The sequence below is a fragment of the Panthera onca genome, chromosome D1, assembly GCF_046562875.1.
Source record: "Panthera onca isolate mPanOnc1 chromosome D1, mPanOnc1 haplotype 2, whole genome shotgun sequence".
Taxonomy (NCBI): Eukaryota; Metazoa; Chordata; class Mammalia; order Carnivora; family Felidae; genus Panthera; species Panthera onca.
In genome coordinates this window covers 11,767,236-11,794,359 of record NC_138348.1, presented here as the reverse complement: position 1 = coordinate 11,794,359, position 27,124 = coordinate 11,767,236, and the positions used below count along the sequence as shown (strand labels likewise).

The 27,124-nt window shown below is 41.8% G+C and overlaps 1 pseudogene; it reads left to right on the top strand.

The window, feature by feature from the left end:
* The first annotated feature begins 18,900 nt into the window (after positions 1-18,900).
* On the top strand, positions 18,901-20,267 carry LOC132660709 (beta-enolase-like; annotated as a pseudogene).
* Positions 20,268-27,124: the final 6,857 nt, after the last annotated feature.

Sequence of the window (27,124 nt, the reverse complement as noted above, 5' to 3'; positions counted from 1 at the left end):
TGAAAAGGCAGGCCTACGCCGGCTGACTCCATCTTGTTCTGTGTCCTTCACCTTGACCACGCCTCCTCCCCTTGAGTAACCTCCCGCTCACCTGCCTAACAGGACTCGGACCCTTCCCCAGCCAATCAGCTGAGGCCACAGCCATTACCTCACCAACTGCCCCTAGGCCCCAATAAAACCTTTGTCCTTTTGAAACTCCCTCTCTCTCCCCGGTATCTCACCGCTGGGTCGGTGCAGGTAGGGGATTGAGCTCGAGCTAGCTCAAATAAAGGCTCTTTTGCTTTTACATCGGACTCGGCTCCCTGGCAGTCTTTGGGGATCACGAATTCTGGGCATAACAGTATGCAAAGGTTACTAACACATAGCAGAGGCTGAATAAAGGCTGGCTCTTACATGTTTCTAGAACAAAATATTAACCACTCGTGATTCCCAATTTCCATTCTTGAAATGTAATCTAAGGAAATAACTGTGGCTATTTACAAAGATTTGGAAGTATGGAAGATTAATTACAGAGATATTTGGGAAAGCGAAAACCCAGAAAAATATCTAAATGCCCAACCTTGCGGAGGTGGTCAAATAAGTTTTGTTGTACTCATCAGTAGTATTAAGTAAAAAGTGCTCGATGTCAAGAGCCTATGTTTTTGAAAATACTGTTAAACGAAGAAAGCAGACTGCAAAACAATATGAAGAGCATATCATTCTTACAAAAATGTTACCTATGTGAGTTTTGTTTCTCTTCAAGGACCCCTGTCTGGATCCTGTCCCAAGCCCAACACATTGCCCCTCTACCAAAATTAGGAAGCTGCCCAGGCACATCTGGACCCCACAAGTACATATGCTTCCTGGGCACACCTCTGTCCTATTGCTGAGATCGATCTGTGGACAAGTCCGTGTCTCCCGCTGGAGGACAGGACCACCCTAACATTTGTGGCACTCAGGAAAAAAAATATAGGTGCAAATATAGATACCATGTAAGGTACTCTAAATATTCAGGCTCTTAGTGTCAACCTTGACAATTTTATTTTCTTTTTTGTAATGCAAGTGTCTGGCCTAAGCTTTGATTGCTGAGGCATCCATTTCAAAGAGGCATCCACTTGAAAGAAGGCTATTTTGAATATACACATTGCCCTGCCACACATCTAGATAAAGAGCCAGGCCACCTCCCCTCATTGCATTTCCTTCATTTTAGAGATCCTGGTTGATTTTGATAACTGACCTTTTGGGCCACTTGCTTTTTCTCTTCTTGTGCTTTAAATTCCTGCTCTTCCCCCAAAACTTAACTAATAGCCTACTATTGACTGGAAGCCTTACCAATAATACAAACAAGTAATAGATATTTTATTGCATGATATGTGTAATGTATATTGTATTTTTACAATAAAGTAGACCAGAGAAAATAAAATGCTATTAAGAAAGATCACAAAGAAAATACATTTACAGAAAAAAAATTCCTGCTTTTACATTATAAATTCACCAATGAAGAGTGAGATCCTTAATTCCCAAGCCCCCAAACCTTAACCCCCCAAAAAAGCAGAACCCCAGGCATCTGTTCTCTCTCTCTCTCTCTCTCTCTCTCTCTCTCTCTCTCTCTCCACCTTGACCTCAAGGTGTGGCCCCCAGTGTGTAATTCCCAGGTCCGTGAATAATAAGACTCTACTTTTTTCAAAGTTCCCTGATGGTTATGGCTGAGGGCATCTTGCAATCATAATAGGAACCACAAAGGCCGGTCCAACCACAATATTGGTTATTGATAGGCTGATACCGGCACAAAACAAGGCTACAGAAAAACCCTGAAAACTGTTAAATAAAATGTCTCTCCCCTATCTTGACAAATATACCTTCATAACTAAAGTATCAATCATGGACAATAACACTGGAATAACGTACATTACAGTGTTCACAGTAGCTCTCTCTAGATAGTGGGGCTGTGTATTGGTAGCTGGGAGCGGTGTATTGGTCCCACAATCGCCATATTGTGTGAGGAACTTGACACTCAAGAGGTCACATGGCCATTGTGCAAAACAGTATGGTGACTCCTTGAAACCTTTAAAATAGAATGACCATATGATCCAGCAATTCTACTCCTAGGTATATACCCAAAAGAATTGATAGCAGGGACTCAAATACATACTTGTACATCAATATTCCTAACAGCACTCTTTATAATAGGCAAAAGGTGGTAGTAACCCAATGTCCATCAAGAGGTGAATGGTAAAATAAATGTGTGTGTGTGTGTGTGTGTGTGTGTGTGTGTGTATTCATACACACACACACAATGGGACTTTTCTCCACCTTAAAAAGAAATGAAATTTTGAAATTAAAACATGGGTGAATTTTGAGAGTATTATGCTAAGTGAGATAAGCCAGACACAAAAGGATAAATGCTACATGCTTGCAGTTATATGAGGTATGGAGAGTAAGCAAGTTCATGGAGACTGAAATAGAAGAGAGCTTACCAGAGGCTGGGGGGAGGAGGAATGGGAATTATTGCTGAATGGGCACAGAGTTTCTTTTTGGGATGATGCAAAAATTCTGGAAATGGATAGTCATGATGTGGTTGTACCACACTGTCAATGTCCTTAACATGGCTGAACTATAATATATCCTTAAAACTTGTTAAAGAGATGACTTTTATATTAGGTATATTTTACCACAATAAAAATAGAGAGTTTAGAAAAGGGTCTACTCAGGGGTCCCCGGGTGGCTCAATCAGTTAAGTGTCCAACTTCAGCTCAGGTCATGATCTCACGGTTCGTGGGTTCAAGCCCCACATCAGGGTCTGTGCTGACAACTCAGAGCCTGGAACCTGCTTTGGATTCTGTGTCTTCCTCTCTCTGTGCCTCCCATTTGCTCTCTCTCTCTCTCTCTCTCTCTCTCTCAAAAATAAATAAATGTTTAAAACATTAAAAAGAAAAGAAAAGGGTCTACTCAGATTTTTCAGAAGTTTTCTTATTTAGAAAGAAAAATCTGATGGTGAAGCTCGAGAAAACTTGTATTTGGGTAAATGTTGGAGGCAGAACCAATGTGAGGAGGTAAAGGGTATATCTGATGTAAGGAGGAGGCTCTGGACTGAGGCCAGCCAGAACAGAGTGTGACGGAAGGAGAGGGTATGCAGGGCATCGTGGAGGAGGACATAAATGCTGACAGATCTGTGTGGGGAATAACGCTCTGTTCTCCAGCGTCAGCCAGGGCCACCGTGTTCTCGGCACAAATGGAACCACAAGTTCTTTTTGCAGGCTGCGCAAGCATGATGGACCTGGAATTAAAACTTCTAAAACCTTAACCGAAAGTTAGAAGGAGAAACTAATAGCGAAAGACATGGGACTGGGCAATTTTAGATAAATTGAGGGGAAAACGGGGAGTGAGAAAAGTTCATGGTGGTAGCTTTTTCCAAACAGTAGCTTTTTCCAACAGCTACGAGAACAGCGTAGGAAATTTGGTTCAAGCATTCTGAAATTCTGAGGTCCAGCAACAGGATGTGTTTGTTTAGAGATTGCTTCATCAAGCCACAGCGTATACCACAACCTTAGCCCCAGGGGAGACAAGGTATATTTAATCTTGCTGGTCTGTTAACACATATTTATTAACTATTTCACCTCCAGGACTGAAACATTTTTAAACATCTATATTAGCTAGTTGGCTAGTGATTGCTTTACATATCTGGTCCCTGGGCTCTTTCTCTTATGTTGAGTAACTTAATAAGTTTCTCACATTTTTGGGGCACCTGGGTGGCTCAGTTGGTTAAGCGTCCGACTTCGGCTCAGGTCATGATCTCGTGGTCCGTGAGTTCGAGCCCCGCGTCAGGCTCTGTGCTGACCGCTCAGAGCCTGGAGCCTGTTTCAGATTCTGTGTCTCCCTCTCTCTGACCCTCCCTCGTTCATGCTCTGTCTCTCTCTGTCTCAAAAATAAATAAACATAAAAAAAAATTAAAAAAAATAAGTTTCTCACATTTTTAACAATTCTTCGCATCACTGAATATAAATGCTGACTCTATAAATTAGCATGTTGATGATGTAATCAATGCAACGATCTAACATATGTTAGTTACCAGGCATAATGCTAAGCATTTTACAGGCACTGCATCGTGTAATACCATACTTCTGAAAAGTCTGCACTCTCATTTCTGGTTTACTGATTAGAAAACATTTTGAGACTCTGATTGGTTAGGCAACAAAATCTGAACCCATCTTGAGCCACCCTCAGTTACGCCAGTGGCCTTCTCCAAGTAATTACTAAATTGTTGGCATGTTTCCGACAACTGTGAATGTCATTTCAACCGAACTTCATGGATAAGGGTCAAAATTTGTCCTTGTATGTAAAATATTGTCATGGAACAGGCAACTTCTGAAATGGCCACTAGGCCTTAAATATTTACTAGCTGGACCTTTCAGCAAATGTTTGCTAACCCTAAGTTTTCCTTTCTCACCTGCCCATAGAAAGCTGACATTCTCCATTCCCAATAAAAGAAGGCTTGTTAGACATCGGGGACCAAGTTATAGGAAAGGGGTTATGGAGGTGGCAGAGGGTTCTGTTGTGGGCATTTGGGAACCTCATAGAACATTTAATGTTCCCTTTTAACATTCACTCCTTTAGGGAGGAAGAGCGTGGGTTTCAGTCATTCATACATGGTGTCAAAATCTGCCTCTGCCCCTTCTTTCTGGATGAACTGAAGGAAGTTGCTCGGTATCTCTGAGCTGTGGTGCCTTCAAAATGAGGATGGTAACAGCCTCATGAGGGTTACTTGGTGGGTATGTGTCAAGTGCAGTCTTCAGTCCCTGAACACTCTCCCTTTACTTACCTTGTCAGAGCTTTGCCTCAAAGAGCTCAGACTGAAGCATCCATCCCACAAAGTGCTTCTGCTGCATGATTCCCAGAAGCTGCTGACCTCATGCAAATTCCTGGCCAGAAGCATCCCATAGTCCCCGAAGGTGAGGCAGTGGTGGGAGGTCGGGGTGTTGAAGTGCGATATTGAGGGTCAGAAAGTAGCAGGCTTGTAATTCTGGTCCTTCCCCACTGCCTTTCTGCAGAGGGTTGGAGCTGCTAAGAGGATGGAGGGGGAGGCCCATCTAGACCTAATGCTGCTTCTCAGCGCATTCTGCCAGTTCTGTCATTCACCTGGGGAGGCAGCGGAGGATGACAGCTAAGGGCATGGGTTTTGGAGCCAGACTGAATGGATATGCATCCCAAGTCTGCCACTTTCCGATTGGGTGGTTTTGGGTGTGTTACTTTACCTTCCTGTGCCTTGCTCTCTTCCCATGTGAAATGGGAATAAAATTAGCACCTTCCTCTTAAAGTTATTATGAGCACTACAGTCTGTAGGATATAAGTCCTAAGAGCCTAGCAAATGCCTACTCAGCGCACACTGGCTGTTCATGATCATGAAGATGCCTGTGAGTTCTTCCACCTGCTTGCTGGTAACTTCATTTCCATCAGTGTGGTCCTGGAGACATGACTCATCTGTCCTGTCACTGACTTGGTCCCAGGACCCTCTCCTGACCTCTGTGTCTCCCTCACTCGTCACATCCAGGCCCCCATGTCTGAGGATGCCAGTGCTACCTTCCCAACCCCTCCTAATCCCTTCTGCTCCTCCAGGCATATGGCTCTGTTTATCACATCAGCCATGGAAATCCCTTCAACTTGGATGTGCTGGTGGACTCCTGGCCCGAGTATCAGATGGTCATCATCCAGCCTCAGAAACAGGTAGATGCACAAACCAGGACAGGTGGGACTGGTCAGCATCAAAAGGCTGGAGGAGCCAACCCCAGCTCAGACTCACCATGGCTGCTTGTAGCGTTGAAGAGACGTTGGAGTGTCTTAAAGACAATTCATCAATGCTTGGTACCTTGGATGAGTGCCACATCCCCACGCTTCCTGTCATGGCATAGAACTCATCTAGGCAACGGTAGGATGTGAGGAGAAGAAGGAGGAAGAGAAGGAGGAGGAGGAGGAGGAGGAGGAGGAGGAGGAGGAGGAGACCGGCACTGGAAGGTCACCTCTAATCTGATGGAAATTTGGGACTTACTGAGTAGCAGGTGTCAGTGACAGGGGCTGAGACAAGGCCAATCCAAAGGGAAAGGTGGATGTCCAGGATATCAGAACAGTGACTTGGAAACAAACACCAGGCAGAAGTCCACTACTAAAAACCGTCTCTCAGAAGCCAGAGACAAGACTCAGAATGACTGGTGTCAACTATGTGGAGACACTTCTCGTGTTAGTGAGTGTCATCCTCAGGACAACCTTGAGAAGTGAGCCTTAATATCTCTAATTTAGAAAGGGAAAACAATGCCAAGGGAGGGGGTGTCAAGTCACATGGCTGCGGGAGGCCATGTGTTAAAGCATCCTCTTTGGCTTTGTCTAGTGTGACCTGAATTCAAATTTGAATGCCGATTTTACTAGGTCTGCGACCAGAGGTGCAAATTTTTCTGAGCCTCAATTTCATCCTCTATAAAATGGAGATAGTAATTTCTTCACAGAATTGACTAGTTTAAGTGAGAGACCGTATATCAAAAACTTAAGTCTATAGCGTATGCTGGTAAATATTGTTATTGGTACTGGCTGAGGACCCACAAGGAGCAAATCATTACACTGATGTGCAAACCTACATTGGCTTTTGTCTGAAAGCCTCTGAACTTCCCCAGACATGCAGTCAGTGAACTGACACTTCAAGGCCAGCTGACTTTATTGTGGGTGCAGAAGTTGGGCCCCCAAATATTAATAATCTAAGCCAGGTCGAGCTGACCTTGCAGACCAGGTTGGGCCTGGGATGCCGAAGGCAATGAAACTGTCCCAGCTTGAGGACCCCAGGGAAGCAGACTGGATCAGGTGTTCTCCACATCCTCTTTGCTACTTCTTTCCCTAGCGCTGTGCCTTTGGTCTCCTGCTTCCTGACAGTCTGGGTTTGGAGACTGACACTCAGTTTAGTACATTCCATAGCCCAATTCCTTCAGAGTGTGAAGGGCTCCTATTCGTTTTTATTTCAATAATTTCATATTTGGGATGTGTATTAGAGCAATAGAACTATGGCATCAAACCCATGCTTTCACATCTACGTTGCTCTGAGCGAGGCCAGTTTTTAAAAAATGAGTCAATAAATAAAAATACTAAATATGTGCGAGTGCCATGATACACACATGTGACAAAACTTGGGAGGATTCTAAGAAAATACAATTTATTTTGAAATCCATTTGTCTAGCCTAATTCCATGACATATGATGTTCTTTTTGGTATTAAAAGTCAACCCAATTGTCATGAGATTATGACCAATTTTTTATTTTTATTTATTATTTTTTTAAATGTTTTAGTTATTTTTTGAGAGCGAGAGACAGAGTGTGAGTGGGGGAGGGGCAGAGAGAGAGGGAGACACAGAATCCCAAGCAGGCTCCAGGCTCTGAGCTGTCAGCGCAGAGCCCGACACGGGGCTCGAACTCATGAACCAGAGATCGTGACCTGACTAGAGCCGAAGTCGAATGCTTAACTGACTGAGCCACCCAGGTGCCCCGAGACCATCTTTCTTTATTCACTGGGCCAAATTCCTTTTACTTTATGGTGTTCTAAAAATTCAAATTTACATACAGAGGCACCTGGGTGGCTCAGTCGGTTAAGCATCAGACTTCGGCTCAGGTCATGATCTTGTGGTCCGTGAGTTTGAGCCCCGCATCAGGCTCTGTGCTGACAGCTCAGAGCCTGGAGCCTGCTTTGGATTCTGTGTCTCCCTCTCTCTCTGTGCCCCTCTTCTGATCATACTCTGTCTCTCTGTCTCTCTCTCTCTCAAAAATAAATTAACATTGAAAAAAAATTACATGCAGATACTTTACTCAGACTATCAGAGGGCGTGTCCCACAAATGTTAATGGTGTTATCCAAAAGAAGATCAAAATCCTGTTAAACACTGAAGTACTTAAGGATGAAATCATCCATTGGAGGGTCCAGATGAAACCAGGTTGGTCCTAGGTTGCTAATCACTGAAGCTGGGTCATGGGTTCATGGGGGTTTATTACACTTTTTTATTTTTGTCTCACTTCCACATTTTCTATTACAAAATGTAAAAAAAAAAAAAAAAAAATTAAATAAAAGAACCAAAAAATCTGTTAACTTCCTCACCACTTTGGAACAGTAGCCAGAAGAGCAGAACTAACCCTGGGCCAGTCCTCCCTCTAAGTTGGCCACTCACTTACTGGTTGACCCTGGGAATCTTTCCACTACACAATCTTGTTACTGACCTTCCTTCAGTCTTTCATTTGAAAAACAGGGGGTCCTCGCCACATCTGAATCCAGTGAGATGCTAATTTAAGCTACAGGTTTTGAAGTCTTCCCCAGATGTAATGACTAAGAAGCTTTAGAGAGGCGGGATGCAGCAGAATTTCAGGTAGATAAGGTTCCAATTTTTCCTTTGTTAATCTTTTTTTTAAGTTTATTTATTTATTCTGAGAGAGAGAGAGGGACAGGGAGGGAGAGAGAGAGAGAGAGAGAGAGAGAGAGAATCCCAAGCAGGTTCCATGCTGTCATTGCAGAGCTGGATGCAGGGCTCAGTCTCACAAACCGTGAAATCATGACCTGAGCCGAAACCTAGAGTCACATGCTTAACCCACTGACCCACCCAGGTGCCCCACTTTTGTTAATCTTTAATCACAAAGATAATATATGCTGATTATACAAGAGGGACAATCCTGTGTTGCTTTAAGAAGCTACTCTGACCTCTTCTCTTCCCCTCCTTTCCTACGCCCTGAGGTAATCAGTGCCCTACCTCATTCCAGCACACATGGGGGTATTGTTATCTCTTCTGCCAAAACTTTCTGGTTTGTATTTAACTCAGCATGCACATCCCTCCAAGTCAATCAATGTAACAGTAATTCTTTTTAATAACTACGTAATATTCTGAAGAGTGAATGCACTGTCATTAAGTCAGCCATCCTATTGCTTCAAATTGCTCATGGTTCTTTGCCACTACAAACTGTGTTTCAACAAACACCCTTGTACCTGTATCTTTACATCTTGAAAATCATTTCCTCAGTAGAACTGATTCCTGAAAGTGGTCAAAAGGTATGTGTATTTCAAAGTCTAGTAAGTGCTTCCTGATTACTTTCCCAAAAGATTGCTGCTCTTTAATTTTGTTAACTGTGACTAGAAGAACTGTTTCCCCAGCACTGGATGTTACCCTCTTTTTAATTTAGGCCAAATTCGTGGATGAAAAATAGCGTGTTATCATAGACTTAATTTGCATTTCCCTAATGAGATCGGACATATTCTCATATGTTTATCAGTCATTTGGGGGTTACTTCTGAATTGTCTGTTCATATCTTTTGAGCACTTTTACACTGAGTTTTTGTGTCTTTCTTAAAATTCTGTAAGAATTTTTAAAAGTTAAGGGTACTAACATTTAACGGTGTATGCCACAAATTATTTCCTAATATATCATTATTTTTATTTTATCAATGGGGCTTTTCATTCCAAACTTTGTGAATTTTCATGTCATCAAATACACTTTCCTTTCCGCTATGAGTTCTGAGGTATTTTTTTTTAATGAATAGGCTTTTTCCTACTCTAAAGTTATACAAATATTTAAAATGTTTTTCTTACTGTAGGCTTCTTTTTACATCTTTTTTTTTTAATTTTTTAATATATGAAATTTACTGTCAAATTGGTTTCCATACAACACCCAGTGCTCATCCCAAAAGGTGCCCTCCTCAATACCCATCACCCACCCTCCCCTCCCTCCCACCCCCCATCAACCCTCAGTTTGTTCTCAGTTTTTAACAGTCTCTAATGCTTTGGCTCTCTCCCACTCTAACCTCTTTTTTTTTTTTTTTTTTTTCCTTCCCCTCCCCCATGGGTTTCTGTTATGTTTCTCAGGATCCACATAAGAGTGAAACCATATGGTATCTGTCTTTCTCTGTATGGCTTATTTCACTTAGCATCACACTCTCCAGTTCCATCCATGTTGCTACAAAAGGCCATATTTCATTTTTTCTCATTGCCACGTAGTATTCCATTGTGTATATAAACCACAATTTCTTTATCCATTCATCAGTTGATGGACATTTAGGCTCTTTCCATAATTTGGCTATTGTTGAGAGTGCCGCTATAAACATTGGGGTACAGGTGCCCCTATGCATCAGTACTCCTGTATCCCTTGGATAAATTCCTAGCAGTGCTATTGCTGGGTCATAGGGTAGGTCTATTTTTAATTTTCTGAGGAACCTCCACACTGCTTTCCAGAGCGGCTGCACCAATTTGCATTCCCACCAACAGTGCAAGAGGGTTCCTGTTTCTCCACATCCTCTCCAGCATCTATAGTCTCCTGATTTCTTCATTTTGGCCACTCTGACTGGCGTGAGGTGGTATCTGAGTGTGGTTTTGATTTGTATTTCCCTGATAAGGAGCGACGTTGAACATCTTTTCATGTGCCTGTTGGCCATCCGGATGTCTTCTTTAGAGAAGTGTCTATTCATGTTTTCTGCCCATTTCTTCACTGGGTTATTTGTTTTTCGGGTGTGGAGTTTGATGAGCTCTTTATAGATTTTGGATACTAGCCCTTTGTCCGATGTGTCATTTGCAAATATCTTTTCCCATTCCGTTGGTTGCCTTTTAGTTTTGTTGGTTGTTTCCTTTGCTGTGCAGAAGCTTTTTATCTTCATAAGGTCCCAGTAATTCACTTTTGCTTTTAATTCCCTTGCCTTTGGGGATGTGCCGAGTAAGAGATTGCTACGGCTGAGGTCAGAGAGGTCTTTTCCTGCTTTCTCCTCTAAGGTTTTGATGGTTTCCTGTCTCACATTCAGGTCCTTTATCCATTTTGAGTTTATTTTTGTGAATGGTGTGAGAAAGTGGTCTAGTTTCAACCTTCTGCATGTTGCTGTCCAGTTCTCCCAGCACCATTTGTTAAAGAGACTGTCTTTTTTCCATTGGATGTTCTTTCCTGCTTTGTCAAAGATGAGTTGGCCATACGTTTGTGGGTCTAGTTCTGGGGTTTCTATTCTATTCCATTGGTCTATGTGTCTGTTTTTATGCCAATACCATGCTGTCTTGATGATGACAGCTTTGTAGTAGAGGCTAAAGTCTGGGATTGTGATGCCTCCTGCTTTGGTCTTCTTCTTCAAAATTACTTTGGCTATTCGGGGCCTTTTGTGGTTCCATCTGAATTTTAGGATGGCTTGTTCTGGTTTTGAGAAGAATGCTGGTGCAATTTTGATTGGGATTGCATTGAATGTGTAGATAGCTTTGGGTAGTATTGACATTTTGACAATATTTATTCTTCCAATCCATGAGCAGGGAATGTCTTTCCATTTCTTTATATCTTCTTCAATTACCTGCATAAGCTTTCTATAGTTTTCAGCATACAGATCTTTTACATCTTTGGTTAGATTTATTCCTAGGTATTTTATGCTTCTTGGTGCAATTGTGAATGGGATCAGTTTCTTCATTTGTCTTTCTCTTGCTTCATTGTTAGTGTATAAGAATGCAACTGATTTCTGCACATTGATTTTGTATCCTGCAACTTTGCTGAATTCATGTATCAGTTCTAGCAGACTTTTGGTGGAGTCTATCGGATTTTCCATGTATAATATCATGTCATCTGCAAAAAGCGAAAGCTTGACTTCATCTTTGCCAATTTTGATGCCTTTGATTTCCTTTTGTTGTCTGATTGCTGATGCTAGAACTTCCAGCACTATATTAAACAACAGCGGTGACAGTGGGCATCCCTGTCGTGTTCCTGATCTCAGGGAAAAAGCTCTCAGTTTTTCCCCATTGAGGATGATGTTAGCTGTGGGCTTTTCATAAATGGCCTTTATGATCTTTAAGTATGTTCCTTCTATCCCGACTTTCTCAAGGGTTTTTATTAAGAAAGGGTGCTGGATTTTGTCAAAGGCCTTTTCTGCATCGATTGACAGGATCATATGGTTCTTCTCTTTTTTTTTGTTAATGTGATGTATCACGTTGATCGATTTGCGAATGTTGAACCAGCCCTGCATCCCAGGAATGAATCCCACTTGATCATGGTGAATAATTCTTTTTATATGCTGTTGAATTCGATTTGCTAGTATCTTATTAAGAATTTTTGCATCCATATTCATCAGGGATATTGGCCTGTAGTTCTCTTTTTTTACTGGGTCTCTGTCTGGTTTAGGAATCAAAGTAATACTGGCTTCATAGAATGAGTCTGGAAGTTTTCCTTCCCTTTCTATTTCTTGGAATAGCTTGAGAAGGATAGGTATTATCTCTGCTTTAAATGTCTGGTAGAACTCCCCTGGGAAGCCATCTGGTCCTGGACTCTTATTTGTTGGGAGATTTTTGATAACCGATTCAATTTCTTCGCTGATTATGGGTCTGTTCAAGCTTTCTATTTCCTCCTGATTGAGTTTTGGCAGAGTGTGGGTGTTTAGAAATTTGTCCATTTCTTCCAGGTTGTCCAATTTGCTGGCATATAATTTTTCATAGTATTCCCTGATAATTGTTTGTATCTCTGAGGGATTGGTTGTAATCATTCCATTTTCATTCATGATTTTATCTATTTGGGTCATCTCCCTTTTCTTTTTGAGAAGCCTGGCTAGAGGTTTGTCAATTTTGTTTATTTTTTCAAAAAACCAACTCTTGGTTTCGTTGATCTGCTCTACAGTTTTTTTAGATTCTATATTGTTTATTTCTGCTCTGATCTTTATTATTTCTCTTCTTCTGCTGGGTTTAGGCTGCCTTTGCTGTTCTGCTTCTATTTCCTTTAGGTGTGCTGTTAGATTTTGTATTTGGGATTTTTCTTGTTTCTTGAGATAGGCCTGGATTGCAATGTATTTTCCTCTCAGGACTGCCTTCGCTGCATCCCAAAGCGTTTGGATTGTTGTATTTTCATTTTCGTTTGTTTCCATGTATATTTTAATTTCTTCTCTAATTGCCTGGTTGACCCACTCATTCGTTAGTAGGGTGTTCTTTAACCTCCATGCTTTTGGAGGTTTTCCAGACTTTTTCCTGTGGTTGATTTCAAGCTTCATAGCATTGTGGTCTGAAAGTATGCATGGTATAATTTCAATTCTTGTAAACTTATGAAGGGCTGTTTTGTGACCCAGTATATGATCTATCTTGGAGAATGTTCCATGTGCACTCGAGAAGAAAGTATATTCTGTTGCTTTGGGATGCAGAGTTCTAAATATATCTGTCAAGTCCATCTGATCCAATGTATCATTCAGGGCCCTTGTTTCTTTATTGACTGTGTGTCTAGATGATCTATCCATTTCTGTAAGTGGGGTGTTAAAGTCCCCTGCAATGACCACATTCTTATCAATGAGGTTGCTTATGTTTATGAGTAATTGTTTTATATATCTGGGGGCTCGGGTATTTGGCGCATAGACATTTATAATAGTTAGCTCTTCCTGGTGGATAGACCCTGTGATTATTATATAATGCCCTTCTTCATCTCTTGTTACAGCCTTTAATTTAAAGTCTAGTTTGTCTGATATAAGTATGGCTACTCCAGCTTTCTTTTGGCTTCCAGGAGCATGATAAATAGTTCTCCATCCCCTCACTCTCAATCTAAAGGTGTCCTCAGATCTAAAATGAGTCTCTTGTAGACAGCAAATAGATGGGTCTTGTTTTTTTATCCATTCTGATACCCTATGTCTTTTGGTTGGCGCATTTAATCCATTTACATTCAGTGTTATTATAGAAAGATATGGGTTTAGAGTCATTGTGACGTCTGTATGTTTTATGCTTGTAGTGATGTCTCTGGTACTTTGTCTCACAGGATCCCCCTTAGGATCTCTTGTAGGGCTGGTTTCGTGGTGACAAATTCCTTCACTTTTTGTTTGTTTGGGAAGACCTTTATCTCTCCTTCTATTCTAAATGACAGACTTGCTGGATAAAGGATTCTCGGCTGCATATTTTTTCTGTTTAGCACACTGTAGATATCGTGCCAAGCCTTTCTGGCCTGCCAAGTTTCAAAGGAGAGATCAGTCACGAGTCTTATAGGTCTCCCTTTATATGTGAGGGCACGTTTATCCCTTGCTGCTTTCAGAATTTTCTCTTTATCCTTGTATTTTGCCAGTTTCACTATGATATGTCGTGCAGAAGATCGATTCAAGTTACGTCTGAAGGGAGTTCTCTGTGCCTCTTGGATTTCAATGCCTTTTTCCTTCCCCAGTTCAGGGAAGTTCTCAGCTATAATTTGTTCAAGTACCCCTTCAGCACCTTTCCCTCTCTCTTCCTCCTCTGGGATACCAATTATGCGTATATTATTTTTTTTTAGTGTATCACTTAGTTCTCTAATTTTCCCCTCATACTCCTGGATTTTTTTATCTCTCTTTCTTTCAGCTTCCTCTTTCTCCATAACTTTATCTTCTAGTTCACCTATTCTCTCCTCTGCCTCTTCAAGCCGAGCCATCGTGGTTTCCATTTTGTTTTGCATTTCGTTTAAAGCGTTTTTCAACTCCTCGTGACTGTTCCTTAGTCCCTCGATCTTTGTGGCAAGAGATTCTCTGCTGTCCTGTATACTGTTTTCAAGCCCAGTGATTAATTTTATGATATTATTCTAAATTCACTTTCTGTTATATTATTTAAATCCTTTTTGATCAGTTCATTAGCTGTTGTTATTTCCTGGAGACTCTTCTGAGGGGAAGTCTTCCGTTTGGTCATTTTGGAGAGTCCCTGGAGTGGTGAGGACCTGCAGGGCACTTCCCCTGTGCTGTGGTGTATAACTGGAGTTAGTGGGTGGGGCCGCAGTCTGACCCGATGTCTGCCCCCAGCCCACTGCTGGGGCCACAGTCAGACTGGTGTGTGCCTTCTCTTCCCCTCTCCTAGGGGCGGGATTCACTGTGGGGTGGCGTGTCCCGTCTGGGCTACTTGCACACTGCCAGGCTTGTGTTGCTGGGGATCTGGCGTATTAGCTGGGGTGGGTAGGCAAGGTGCACGGGGGGTGGAGGGGCAGGCTTAGCTCACTTCTCCTTAGGTGATCCACTTCAGGAGGGGCCCTGTGGCAGCGGGAGGGAGTCAGATCCGCTGCCGGAGGTTTGGCTCCACAGAAGCACAGAGTTGGGTGTTTGCGCGGAGCGAGCAAGTTCCCTGGCAGGAACTGGTTCCCTTTGGGATTTTGGCTGGGGGATGGGCGGGGGAGATGGCGCTGGCGCCTTTGTTCCCCGCCAAGCTGAGCTCTGCCGTCCGGGGGCTCAGCAGCTCTCCCTCCCTTTGTCCTCCAGCCTTCCCGCTTTCCGAGCAGAGCTGTTCACTTATGACCTCCCAGACGCTAAGTCGCGCTTGCTGTGGGAACACAGTCCGTCCGGCCCCTCCGCTTTTGCCAGCCAGACTCGGGGGCTCCGCTTGGCCGGCGAGCCGCCCCTCCGCCCCGGCTCCCTCCCGCCAGTCCGTGGAGCGAGCACCGCCTCGCCGCCCTTCCTACCCTCTTCCGTGGGCCTCTGGTCTGCGCTTGACTCCGGAGACTCCCTTCTGCTAATCCTCTGGCGGTTTTCTGGGTTCTTTAGGCAGGTGTAGGTGGAATCTAAGTGATCGGCAGGTCGCGCTGTGAGCCCCGCGTCCTCCTACGCCGCCATCTTCCGGAACCCCTCTTTTTACATCTTTTGTTCCAATCTTTATTTCATCCAGAATATATTTTTGAATAGCATTAATTAAGTTTCTGCTACATCTTTCTTCCATATGGCTAACTAATGATGCTAGTACTATGTATTAAATAAATCATCCCACTGAAACTTAAATATCTCTTTTTCCCTATAACAGATTTGTATATTTTGTATCTATTCCTGTATTGGAGTTTAATCTTTTGTTATGCTGTGTCAGTGGCTTTATGGTAAGTTGTAATATCTCATCAAGGACATCTCTTTTCACCATTGTTTTCCTTTATTTTCTTTTTTTTTTCTTATGGATTTATGTTCTGTGTGAACTTAAATTGAGTTTTCCAGTTTCCCACCAACTATTCCAACTACCTACTGCAATTGTCCTTGGCACTGGACTCACTTATTAAAATAATTTTGGGAGGATTCAGATTTTCATGACACTAAATCTTTTCGTCTAGAAACATGACATGTATTTCAATTTTCTGTTTCTGTTTTAATACCATTTGGCAAAATTTAGTGTTTTCCTACAGCAAGCCAAATGAAATAAAACTCATTCGGGGCACCTGGGTGGCTCAGTCGGTTAAGCATCCAACTTCAGCTCAGGTCATGATCTCACAGGTGGTGAGTTTGAGCCCCGCACTGGGCTCTTCGCTGACAGCTCAGAGCCTGAGACTGCTTCAGATTCTGTGTCTCCCTGTCTCTGCCCCTCCCCTGCTCATGCTCTGTCACTCTCTCCCTCTCAAAAATAAATAAACATTAAAAAAAAACACATTCAGTTTACTCGGGTATTTTATGCTTGTCACAACTGTTGGTGAAATTATTTGCCTTTTCCATTTCTGAGTACTATTACTTTGCTATTGATTTTTATTTCTGTTCTTAATTTCTAAACATGCCTCACAAGATTCTTTAAGATCCTGTTTATTTGTTTTTGGTTGGAGTCTCTTGGACTTTGTAAACACATAATACTGTAATATGCAAATACAGATCATTTGCTTCCCTTTTCCTATATAGTATTGGTTTTCTAGTTTCTTGCCCAATTATTACATGTGCAGAACCTAGCAAAATAATACCAATTAAGAGCAGCAATATCTCCATCCTTGTCTCATTCCTGGCTTTAATGTGATGGCTTTAATAATTCACATTTGTAATTATATTTGGTCTGTCTTTACATGGTTAGAGTATTTTCCTACTATTCTTATTTTCTTAGAATTTATATTTGGAATAGTGACTGAAATTTTATGGGTTTTTTTGTACATGTTTCTTTCTATGAGAAAGTTTCTTTTTGGCAATTGATACACAATTTTTCATCCTTTAACTTAGACTACACTGAAAGAGCTTCTGAGTCTTTGCCATTCTTGCCTTTCTAAAATAAACTCTATTTGCTCCTATCTACTATTTTTCTGATTTACTCCTGGATATTTTATTCAGAATGCTTGCATCTGTATTCATAAGTGAAAAGGTTCAATAAATATCTTTTATTCCTTTTTTTTTTTAATCAGATTTTGGATTGGGGCGGGGGGAGGTGTCTTTCCAGCTGTTACCATGGCTTAATATTTAAATTGTGTGTTAATTTTTGGTTTAGGTAGAAGTTAAATGTAAAAGAATCTGATTTGGGCCACTTTTTAAATGGTAAACATTTCCAGTTATTCCTATCAGTCAGCTGAGGTTATTTATTTCTTTCAAGATCAGTTTTGAACATGGAGGGAAATTATCTATTTCTTTTATTGGTAAACATGTTGCCTAGAGTCACATCTAAACTTCTTTTATATTTCTCTTGTTCCCTTTGCTATCTCCTTCCTCATCTCTAGTACTGTCTGCTTTTTGCTTTTGTTTCTCTTGTTTTTTCCTTAAAATGTCTTTTTTTTTGCCATTTAAAAAGGAGTTTATGGTTTTGTCTATTCTTTGTTCTATGTCTCATTTTCCACTTCATTATTTTCAGCTTTGATTTTTATGAACTGCCCCCTTTGCTTTCTTCTGGCTCACTTTGATATTCTCTTTACAATCCCTTGAATACTTTGTCTATCTCCAGTCATTCTTTCAAAATGAGGTTTCTTAACACATCTACTATTCTGAATACATCAAGGATTTGCTTTGAGCCACACTGAGGAATCTGCATTTATTTCTACTAGCACCCCCCAATTCTTGAAGGATTATTTTTTAATGTTTATTTATTTTTGAGAGAGAGAGAGAGAGAGAGGGAGGGAGCACAACAGCAGGGGGAAGGGAATGGAGAGAGGGAGACAGAGAATCCCAAGCAGGCTCCATGCTGTCAGCACAGAGCCAGACACGGGGCTTGAACTCACGAACCGTGAGATCATGACCTGATGACCTGAGACAAAATCAAGAATTGGACGCTTAGCTGATTGAGCCACCCAGGCACCCCTTGAATGATTCTTTAAAATTAGTTACACTACTTTATATTTCAGTTTTCAGCAATATACTTTTCAACAAAATATACTTCCAGCTGAAACTCCCAGCCTTACTGTTGATATTTAATTTCAGAAACAAATATTATCTTTCCATGGAAGCTGTGGCTTGCAAGAATGGGATTCCAAGTCTCTTTCTTCCAAGTCCATGAGAAAAATATGACAGCAAACCACCTAGAGTGCTACCAAAACTCCTGATGACCTTACTCCTCTACTTCTGGCTTTGAATGAGGTGTTCCTGTTCTCATAGGTTGATAGTCCTTTCTTTGACTCTGGGCAAGGGTGATGTCTTTGGGCAAGGGTAATGTCTCATTCAGGTTTATTTTCACTAGAGCATCTTGCCCATGCTTTAGACGCTGTAGATTCTCAGTACATGAAAGCTGAAGAAAAAGTTCAAGGTCATGAACTGACCTTTCACCATCCCATACAGGAGCTGACATAGATACTTCATGTTCTCCAAAGAGCCTCAATAATTATAAGAAGTTCTGAAAAATTATGAAGTCATCAGCCCGAAGATGCTCCAAAGCCATGGCAACTAGTCAGAGGCAATGGGTATCTGCATTGGTGACCCAAAGTGGGTTCCCAAGAAACAACATCAGCAGCACCTGCGATCTTGTTTAAAAATGCCAATTCTCAGGCTTCCTGAATCAGAAACCCTGGGAACCAGAAGGGGAACCGTAATCTTTGGTATAGGGAGTGCTCCAGCGGATTCTGATACAAGCTCAAGATTGAGAGCTACCAAGCACCTGTAGTGAGTTACTAAACAGGTGGAAGCTGAAGAAGCAGAGAGCTCTGAATCACTGACAGGGCTGCTTTCTTACCTTTCTTCCCAGGTTGTCAGGAAAGTTTGGGTGAGGAGACAAGAACTGTTATATAATCAAAGTCAATGACAGTGAAGGACACTGTTCCAGCTGCCACCTAGATTCAGAGCTCACCCTAACCCCCCAGTGAAGACATCCCAGCTATGGCCATGCAGAAAATCTTTACCTGGGAAATCCTGGACTCCAGGGACAACCCCATGGTAGATGTGGTCCTACACATGGCCAGGGGCCAATTCCAAGCAGCTGTGCCCAGAAGAGCTTCCACAGGTATCTATGAAACTCTGAAACTGAGAGATGGTGACAAATCCTGCTCCCTTAGGAAAGGGATTCTGAAGGCTGTGGGACACATCAATTAAGACCCTGGGCCCCACTCTGCTGTAAAATAAACTAAGCATTGTGGATCAAGAAAAAGTTGACAAATATATGATTGAGCTGGATGGGACTGAAAATATGTCCATGTTTGGGGTCACTGCCATCCTGGGTGTATCCTTGGCCGTGTGCAAGGCTGGTGCAGTCAAGAAGGGGGTCATGCTCTACTGGCACATCACAGACCTCGCTGGGAACCCAGACTTGGTCCTCCCAGTCCCTCCCTGCCTTTGATGTGGTCAGTAGGGGCTCCCATGTTGGAAACAAGCTGGCCACACAGGAGTTCATTTTTGCCCATGGGAGCCAGTTCCTTCAAAGAAGCCATGCACATTGGCACTGAGGTCTACCACCACCTCAAGGCAGTCATCAAGGCCAAGAATGGGAAGGATGCCACCAATCTGGGCAATGAGAGCAGCTTTGCACCCAACATCCTGGAGAACAGTGAAGCCCTGGAGCTACTGAAGACAGCCATCCAGGAAGCTGGTTACCCAGACAAGGTGGTGATTGGCATGGATGGGACAGCATCTGAGTTCTATTGCAACGGGAAGTACGATTTTGACTTCAAGTCACCTGATGACTGCACTGCACACCACTGGGGAGATGCTGGGGGAGAAGTATAAGAGTTTCATCAAGAATCACCCTGTGGTCTTCATCAAGGACCCCTTTAGCTAGGGTGACTGGGTCACCTGTATCTCATTCCTCTTGGTGATTGACATCCAGATCATTGGGGATGACCTCACAGTCACCAACCCCAAGAGGATTGCCCAAGCCATTGAGAAAAAGGCCTCCAACTGGTGCTGCTGAAGGTCAACCAGATTGGCTCAGTGACTGAGTCCATCCAGGCCTGCAAATTGGCCTAATCTAATGGCAGGGGTGATGGTGAGCCACCACTCTGGGGAGACTGAGGATGCATTCATTGTTGACCTCATGGTAGGGCTCTGCATGGGATAGATGAAGACTGATGCCTCCTGCTGCTCAGAGCACCTGGTCAAATACAACCAGCTCATGTAGATTGAGGAGGCTCTTGGGGACAAGGCTGTCTTTGCTAGACACAAGGCCCCAAGACCCCACAGGACAGATTTGACCTTCAAGCCCCTCCCCTGGAAATAAATACTGGTGCCAACCAAAACCAACCAACAGGAGGGAGCCAAGATGGTGTAACAGCATGGAAGTTTTTTTGTGTGTTTCACACCCATGAAATACAACCAGACCAACACTAAACCATCCTGCACACCTAGAAAACTGATCTGAGGATTAACACAACAATATGCACAACCTGAACCACAGAATTCAGCAGGTATGTGGCATGGAGAGGTGAACTTGGAGAGAGAGTAGCTGTGGAGGGCAGGAAGCCACTTTGGCAGGCAGAGAGAGGACAGAGACAGCAGGGGCTGGGGTGGGTGGAGAATACAGGAAAAGCACCCCTCCCCAAAAGCAGCTGGAGAGAAAGTGGAAAATTGGAAACAGCTGCAGGGACTGAACTAAAAAGGGAGAAAGGAGAAAGGAGAGGGTTTAAATTCCATTAAGACTGCAAACAGGGGGAATGCAGAGAGTCTGCAACTTCACAGCTCGATACCTGGCAGTGCTCTGGTGGGAAGGGCAAATCCCCAGGAGCAGAGTGGGGCCCGGGAGTTCTTGGGCCATACCGGGAGAAGTGGTTCCACTGCTGGAAGGATACTTGATAGAGGCTGTGAGGCAACCTGGGCCCAGCAGACCCCAGAGAACGCCACATTCGCTGGTGCTGGAACAAGGTCATTAAGAGTGAAGCCTGGTGCCAGATATGTGTTGCAATTTTCCATAATCCCTGAAACGCTGCTGCTACACTATCTCACGAACTTTTTCTGGGGCAGGCTGTCACCTGGCCACAGTCTCTGGGCATCAGCAGCAGCACGGTCCCTTGAACCTTCCTGAGTATGGCTGGCATTCGGCCATTGCTCAGTGAGACCCTCAGCACAAGGGTGGAACAGGTCAAAGCGGCAGTCCCTCAGAAGTAAGAGGCCGGGGAAAACAGCCGCATCTGAGACAAAACTCGGGAGAGAGGTACTGCCTGGGGCCTGGTCATGGACAGTGTAAAAGCAGGGAGTGGACAAAAGCTGAATACAAAGGATGGATGTGTGATTGCTGATTGGGGAGAACAGAGTCTGGATACTAGAGACTGGGTAGCTGAGTACTGTTATTTTCACCACTCCCACGCATGCGCATAAGCACCTACAAGCGCCACAACAATCCATCCCAGTAGGCTAGCAGCGCCATCTAGTGGAAAACAGAGCCATTACACTAGGCCCCACCCAACTGGGCCAACCTCGCTCTTCAAGAACACAAGTCTAACCGCCTACTTAGTTTATGGACTATAAAGCGCTTCATAGTCTGACTCCTAGGGGAAAACAAAGTAATTTCAGTCATATTTCAGTCTGGTAGCAAGTCCATCTATTCAATAGTTTTTCTTTTTTTTTTTTCTTTTTCACTTATTTTCTTTTTCTTGAATACAGAAGAGAAAAATTCATTTTTATTTTCAATTTTTATTAAAAATATTTTTCTTTAATTTTTTACTATATTTTTTATTTTTGTGTGAATTTTTTCAAATTCTAGCTTACTTCCATCATTTCATTTTAGTCTACTTCAGTGTATTCATTTTTTCAAATTTTCAAATTGTTTCCTTTTTTTTTCTTCTTTCCCCTTTTTTCTCTAGTCTGTCAAGACACTTTCAACACCCAGACCAAACACATTTAGGATCTAGCATCATTTATTTGATTTGTGTGTGTGTGTGTGTGTGTGTGTTTAATTTTTTAATTTTAATGTTTTTTTATTTTAATTTTTTCTAGCTCATTAATTCCTTTTCTCCTTTCAAAAGGACGAAATGAAGGAGTTCACCCCAAAAGAAAGGGCAGGAAGAAACGACAGCCAGGGACTTAACCAACACAGAAACAAGCAAGATGTCTGAACCAGAATTTAGAATCATGATAACAAGAATATTAGCTGAAATTGAAAATAGATTAGAATACCTTTCTGCGGAGATAAAAGAAGTAAAAACTAGTCAGGATGAAATAAAAAATGTTATAACTGAGCTGCAATCACATGGATGCCAAAGCATCAAGGATGAATGAGGCACAACAGAGAATCAGTGATATAGAGGAGAAACTTTTGGAGAATAATAAAGCAGAAAAAAAGAGGGAGATTAAGGCAAAAGAGCATGATTTAAGAATTAGAGAAATCAGTGACTCATTAAAACGCAACAACATCAGAATCACAGGGGTCCCAGAAGAGGAAAAGTGAGAAAAAGGGGTAAAAGGGTTATGTGAGCAAATCATAGTGGAAAAACTGTCCTAACCTAGGGAAAGACACAGACATCAAAATCCAGCAAGCACACAGGACTCCCATTAGATTCAACAAAAACCGACCATCAACAAGGCATATCATAGTCAAATTCACAAAATACTCAGGCAAGGAGAGAATCATGAAAGCATCAAGGAGGAAAAAAAGGTCCTTAACCAACAAGGGAAGACAGATCAGGTTTGCAGCAGACCTATCCACAGAAACTTGACAGGCCAGAAAGAAGTGGCAGAATATATTCAATGTGCTGAATCAGAAAAATATGCAGCCAAGAATTCTTTATCCAGCAAGGCTGTCATTCAAAACAGAAGGAGAGATAAAAAGTTTCCCAGACAAACAAAAATTAAAGGAGTTTGTGATCACTAAACCATCCCTGCAAGAAACTTGAAGTGGGACTCTCTGAGGGGAGAAAAGATGAAAATTAAATAAATGAATATATAAAGACCAAAAGCAACAAATATTAGAAAGGACCAGAGAACACCAGCAGAAACTCCAACTCTACAAGCATCATAATGGCAATAAATTCATATCTTTCAGTACTTGCTGTAAACGTCAATGGACTCAATGCTCCAATCAAAAGACAGGGTAACAGAGTGGATAAGAAAACAACATCCATCTATATGCTGTTTACAAGAGACCCACTTTAGACCTAAAGACACCTTCAGATTGAAAGTAAGGGGAGGGAGAACCATCTATCATGCTAATGGTCAACAAAAGAAAGCCAGAGTAGCCATACTTAAATCAGACAATCTAGACTTTAAAATAAAGACTGTATCAAGAGATGAAGAAAGGCATTATATCATAATTAAGGGGTCTATCCACCAAGAAGACCTAACAATTGTAAACATTTATGCTTCAAATGTGAAAGCACCCAAATACATAAATCATTTAATCACAAACATAAAGAAACTCATTGATAGTAATACCATAATAGTAGGAGACTTCAACAACCCACTCACAGCAATGGACAGATCATCTAATCAAAAAATCAACAAGGAAACAATGGCTTTGAGTGACACACTGGACCAGATGGACTTAACAGATATATTCAGAACATTTCATCCTAAAGCAGTGGAATATATATTCTTATCCAGGGCACATGGAACGTTCTCCACAATAGACCACATACTGAGATACAAATCAGCTCTCAGCAAGTACAAAAAGACCGAGATCATACCGTGCATATTTTCAGACCACAATGCTATGAAACTCGAAATCAACCACAAGAAAAAATTTGGAAAGGTAGCAAATACTTGGAGACTGAAGGACATCCTACTAAAGAATGAATGGACTAACCAAAAAGTTAAAGAGGAAATTAAAACGTATATGGAAGTCAATGAAAATGATAACACCACAACCCAAAACCTCTGGGACACAGCAAAGGCGGTCATAAGAGGAAACTATATAGCAATCCAGGCCTTCCTAAAGAAGGAAGAAAGATCTCAGATACACAACCTAACCTTATGCCTTAAAGAGCTGGAAAAAGAACAGCAAATAAAACCCCAAAACCAGCAGAAGACAGGAAATAATAAAGATTAGAGCAGAAATTAATACTGTCGAAACAAAGAAAACCAGAACAGATCAATGAAACCAGAAGCTGGTTCTTTGAAAGAATTAACAAAATTGATAAACCACGAGCCAGTTTGATCAAGAAGAAAACGGAAAGGACCCAAATAAATAAAATCAAGAATGAAAGAGGAGATATCACAACCAACACAACAGAAATAAAAATAATAATAAGAGAATATTATCAGCAATTATATGCCAATAAAATGGGCAATCTGGAAAAAATGGACAAATTGCTAGAAACATATACACTACCAAAACTGAAACAGGAAGAAATAGAAAATTTCTTTTTCTAATTGAATTAGTAATCAAAAATCTCCCAAAAAACAAGAGACCAGGGCCAGATGGCTTTCCAGGGGAATTCTACCAAACATTTAAGGAAGAGTTAACACTTATTCTCTTGAAGGTGTTCCAAAAAATACAAATGGTAAGAAAACTTTCAAACTCATTCTGTGAAGCCAACATTACCTTGATTCCAAAACCAGACAGAGACCCCACTAAAAAGGAGAACTATAGACCAATTTCCCTAATGAACATGGATGCAAAAATCCTCAACAAGATATTAGCCAACCGGATCCAACAATACATTAAAAGTTATTCACCACAACCTAGTGGAATTTATACCTGGGATGCAGGGCTAGTTCAACGTCCACAAAACAATTAACATGATTCATCACATCAATAAAAGAAAGGACAAGAACCATATGATCCTCTCAATAGATGCAGAGAAAGCATTTGACAAAATACAGCATCGTTTCTTGATAAAAACCCTCAAGAAAGTAGGGATAGAAGGAGCATACCTCAAGATCATAAAAGCCATATATGAACGACCCAACGCTAATATCATCCTCAATGGGGAAAAACTGAGAGCTTTCCCCCTAAGGTCAGGAACAAGACAGGGATGTCCACTCTTGCCACTGTTATTCAACATAGTATTGGAAGTCTTAGCCTCTGCAATCAGACAACACAAGGAAGTAAAAGGCATCCAGATCGTCCAGGAGGAGGTCAAACTTCCACTCTTCACAGATGACATGATACTCTATATGGAAAACCCTAAAGATACCACCAAAAAACTGCTATAACTGATACATGAATTCAGCAAAGTTGCAGGATATAAAATCAACACACAGAAATTGGTTGAATTCCTATACACCAACAATGAAGCAACAGAAAGAGAAATCAGAGAATCGATCCCATTTATAATTGCACCAAAAACCATAAAATACCTAGGAATAAATCTAACCAAAGAGGCGAAATATCTATACACGGAAAACTATAGGAAGCTTATGAAAGAAATTGAAGAATACACCAAAAAATGGAAAAAGATTGCATGCTTCTGGATAGGAAGAACAAATATTGTTAAAATGACGATACTACCCAAAGCAATCTACATATTGAATGCAATCCCTATCAAAATAACACCAGCATTCTTCACAGTGCTAGAACAAATAATCCTGTATGGATTTTTCCATACAGGAAAATTTGTATGGAACCAGAAAAGACCCCAAATAGCCAAAACAATCTTGAAAAAGAAAACCAAAGCAGGAGGCATCACAACCCCAGACTTCAAGCTATACTACAAAGTTGTAGTCATCAAGATAGTATGGTACTGGCACAAGGACAGACACTCAGATCAATGGAACAGAATAAAGAACCCAGAAACGTATGGCCAACTAATCTTTGACAAAGCAGGAAAGAATATCCGATGGAATAAAGACAGTCTCTTCAGCAAGTGGTGCTGGGAAACCTGGACAGTGACATGCAGAAGAATGAACCTGGACCACTTTCTTACACCATACACAAAAATAAACTCAAAATGGATGAAAGACCTCAATGTAAGACAGGAAGCCATCAAAATCCTCTAGGAGAAAGCAGGCAAAAACCTCTTTGATCTTGGCCCCAGCCACTTCTTACTCAACACGTCTCTGGAGGCAAGGGAAACAAAAGCAAAAATGAACTACTGGGACCTCATCAAAATAAAAAGCTTCTGCACAGCAAAGGAAACAAGCAGCAAAACTAAAAGGCAACTGACAGATTTGGAGAAGATATTTGTAAATGACATATCAGATAAAGGGTTAGTATCCAAAACCTATACAGAACTTATCAAACTCAACACCCAAAAAACAAAGAATCCAGTGAAGAAATGGGCAAAAGACATGAATAGACACTTCTCCAAAGAAGACATCCAGATGGCAAACCGACACATAAAAAATGCTCCACATCATTCATAATCAGGGAACTACAAATCAAAACCACAATGAGATACCACCTTACACCTGTCAGAATGGCTAATATTAACTCAGGCAACAACATGTTGGCAATGTGTGGAGAAAGAGGATCTCTTTTGCATTATTGGTGCTAATGCAAGCTGATGCAGCCACTCTGGAAAACAGTATGGAGTTTCCTGAAAAAAACTAAGAATATAACTACCCTATGTCCAAGCAATTGCACTACTAGGTAGTTATCCAAGGGATACAGATGTGCTGTATCCCCATCCCCGAACTTGAATGTTTTTTTTAAATATAATTTATTGTCAAGTTGGCTAACATACAGTGTATACAGTGTGCTCTTGGTTTGGGGGGTAAATTCCCATTATTCATTGCTCACATACAACACCCAGTGCACATCCCAACAAGTACCCTCCTCAATGCCCATCACCCATTTCCCCTCTCCCCTGCCCCATCAACCCTCAGTTTGTTCTCTGTATTTAAGAGTCTCTCATGGTTTGCCTTTGAAAGTTTTTTTTACAGTTTCTTTCTCCACAGCAGGTCTGCCCCCTCACGTGTTTTGACCTGGGGTTTTCCTGCAGGTTCATCCGTCTACTCAAAATCTCTGGCCCACTGACAGCACATTTTGTTTTCCTTTGCTCTGCTGTTGCAGATTTATTCTGGCTTTATTTCTTTTTATTTTTTCAATGATCGAATACAGCTATTGGTGTGAAGAAGACAAGCACGTGTAACTTGGTTCACCACCTTGATTCCCCTCTCCACCTGGGACGCTGTCCTCACCCCTTCTCCCAGGCAGACCCCAGTCCCCACGTCGCACCAGCGCCCTCATGTGTACCTCAAGTA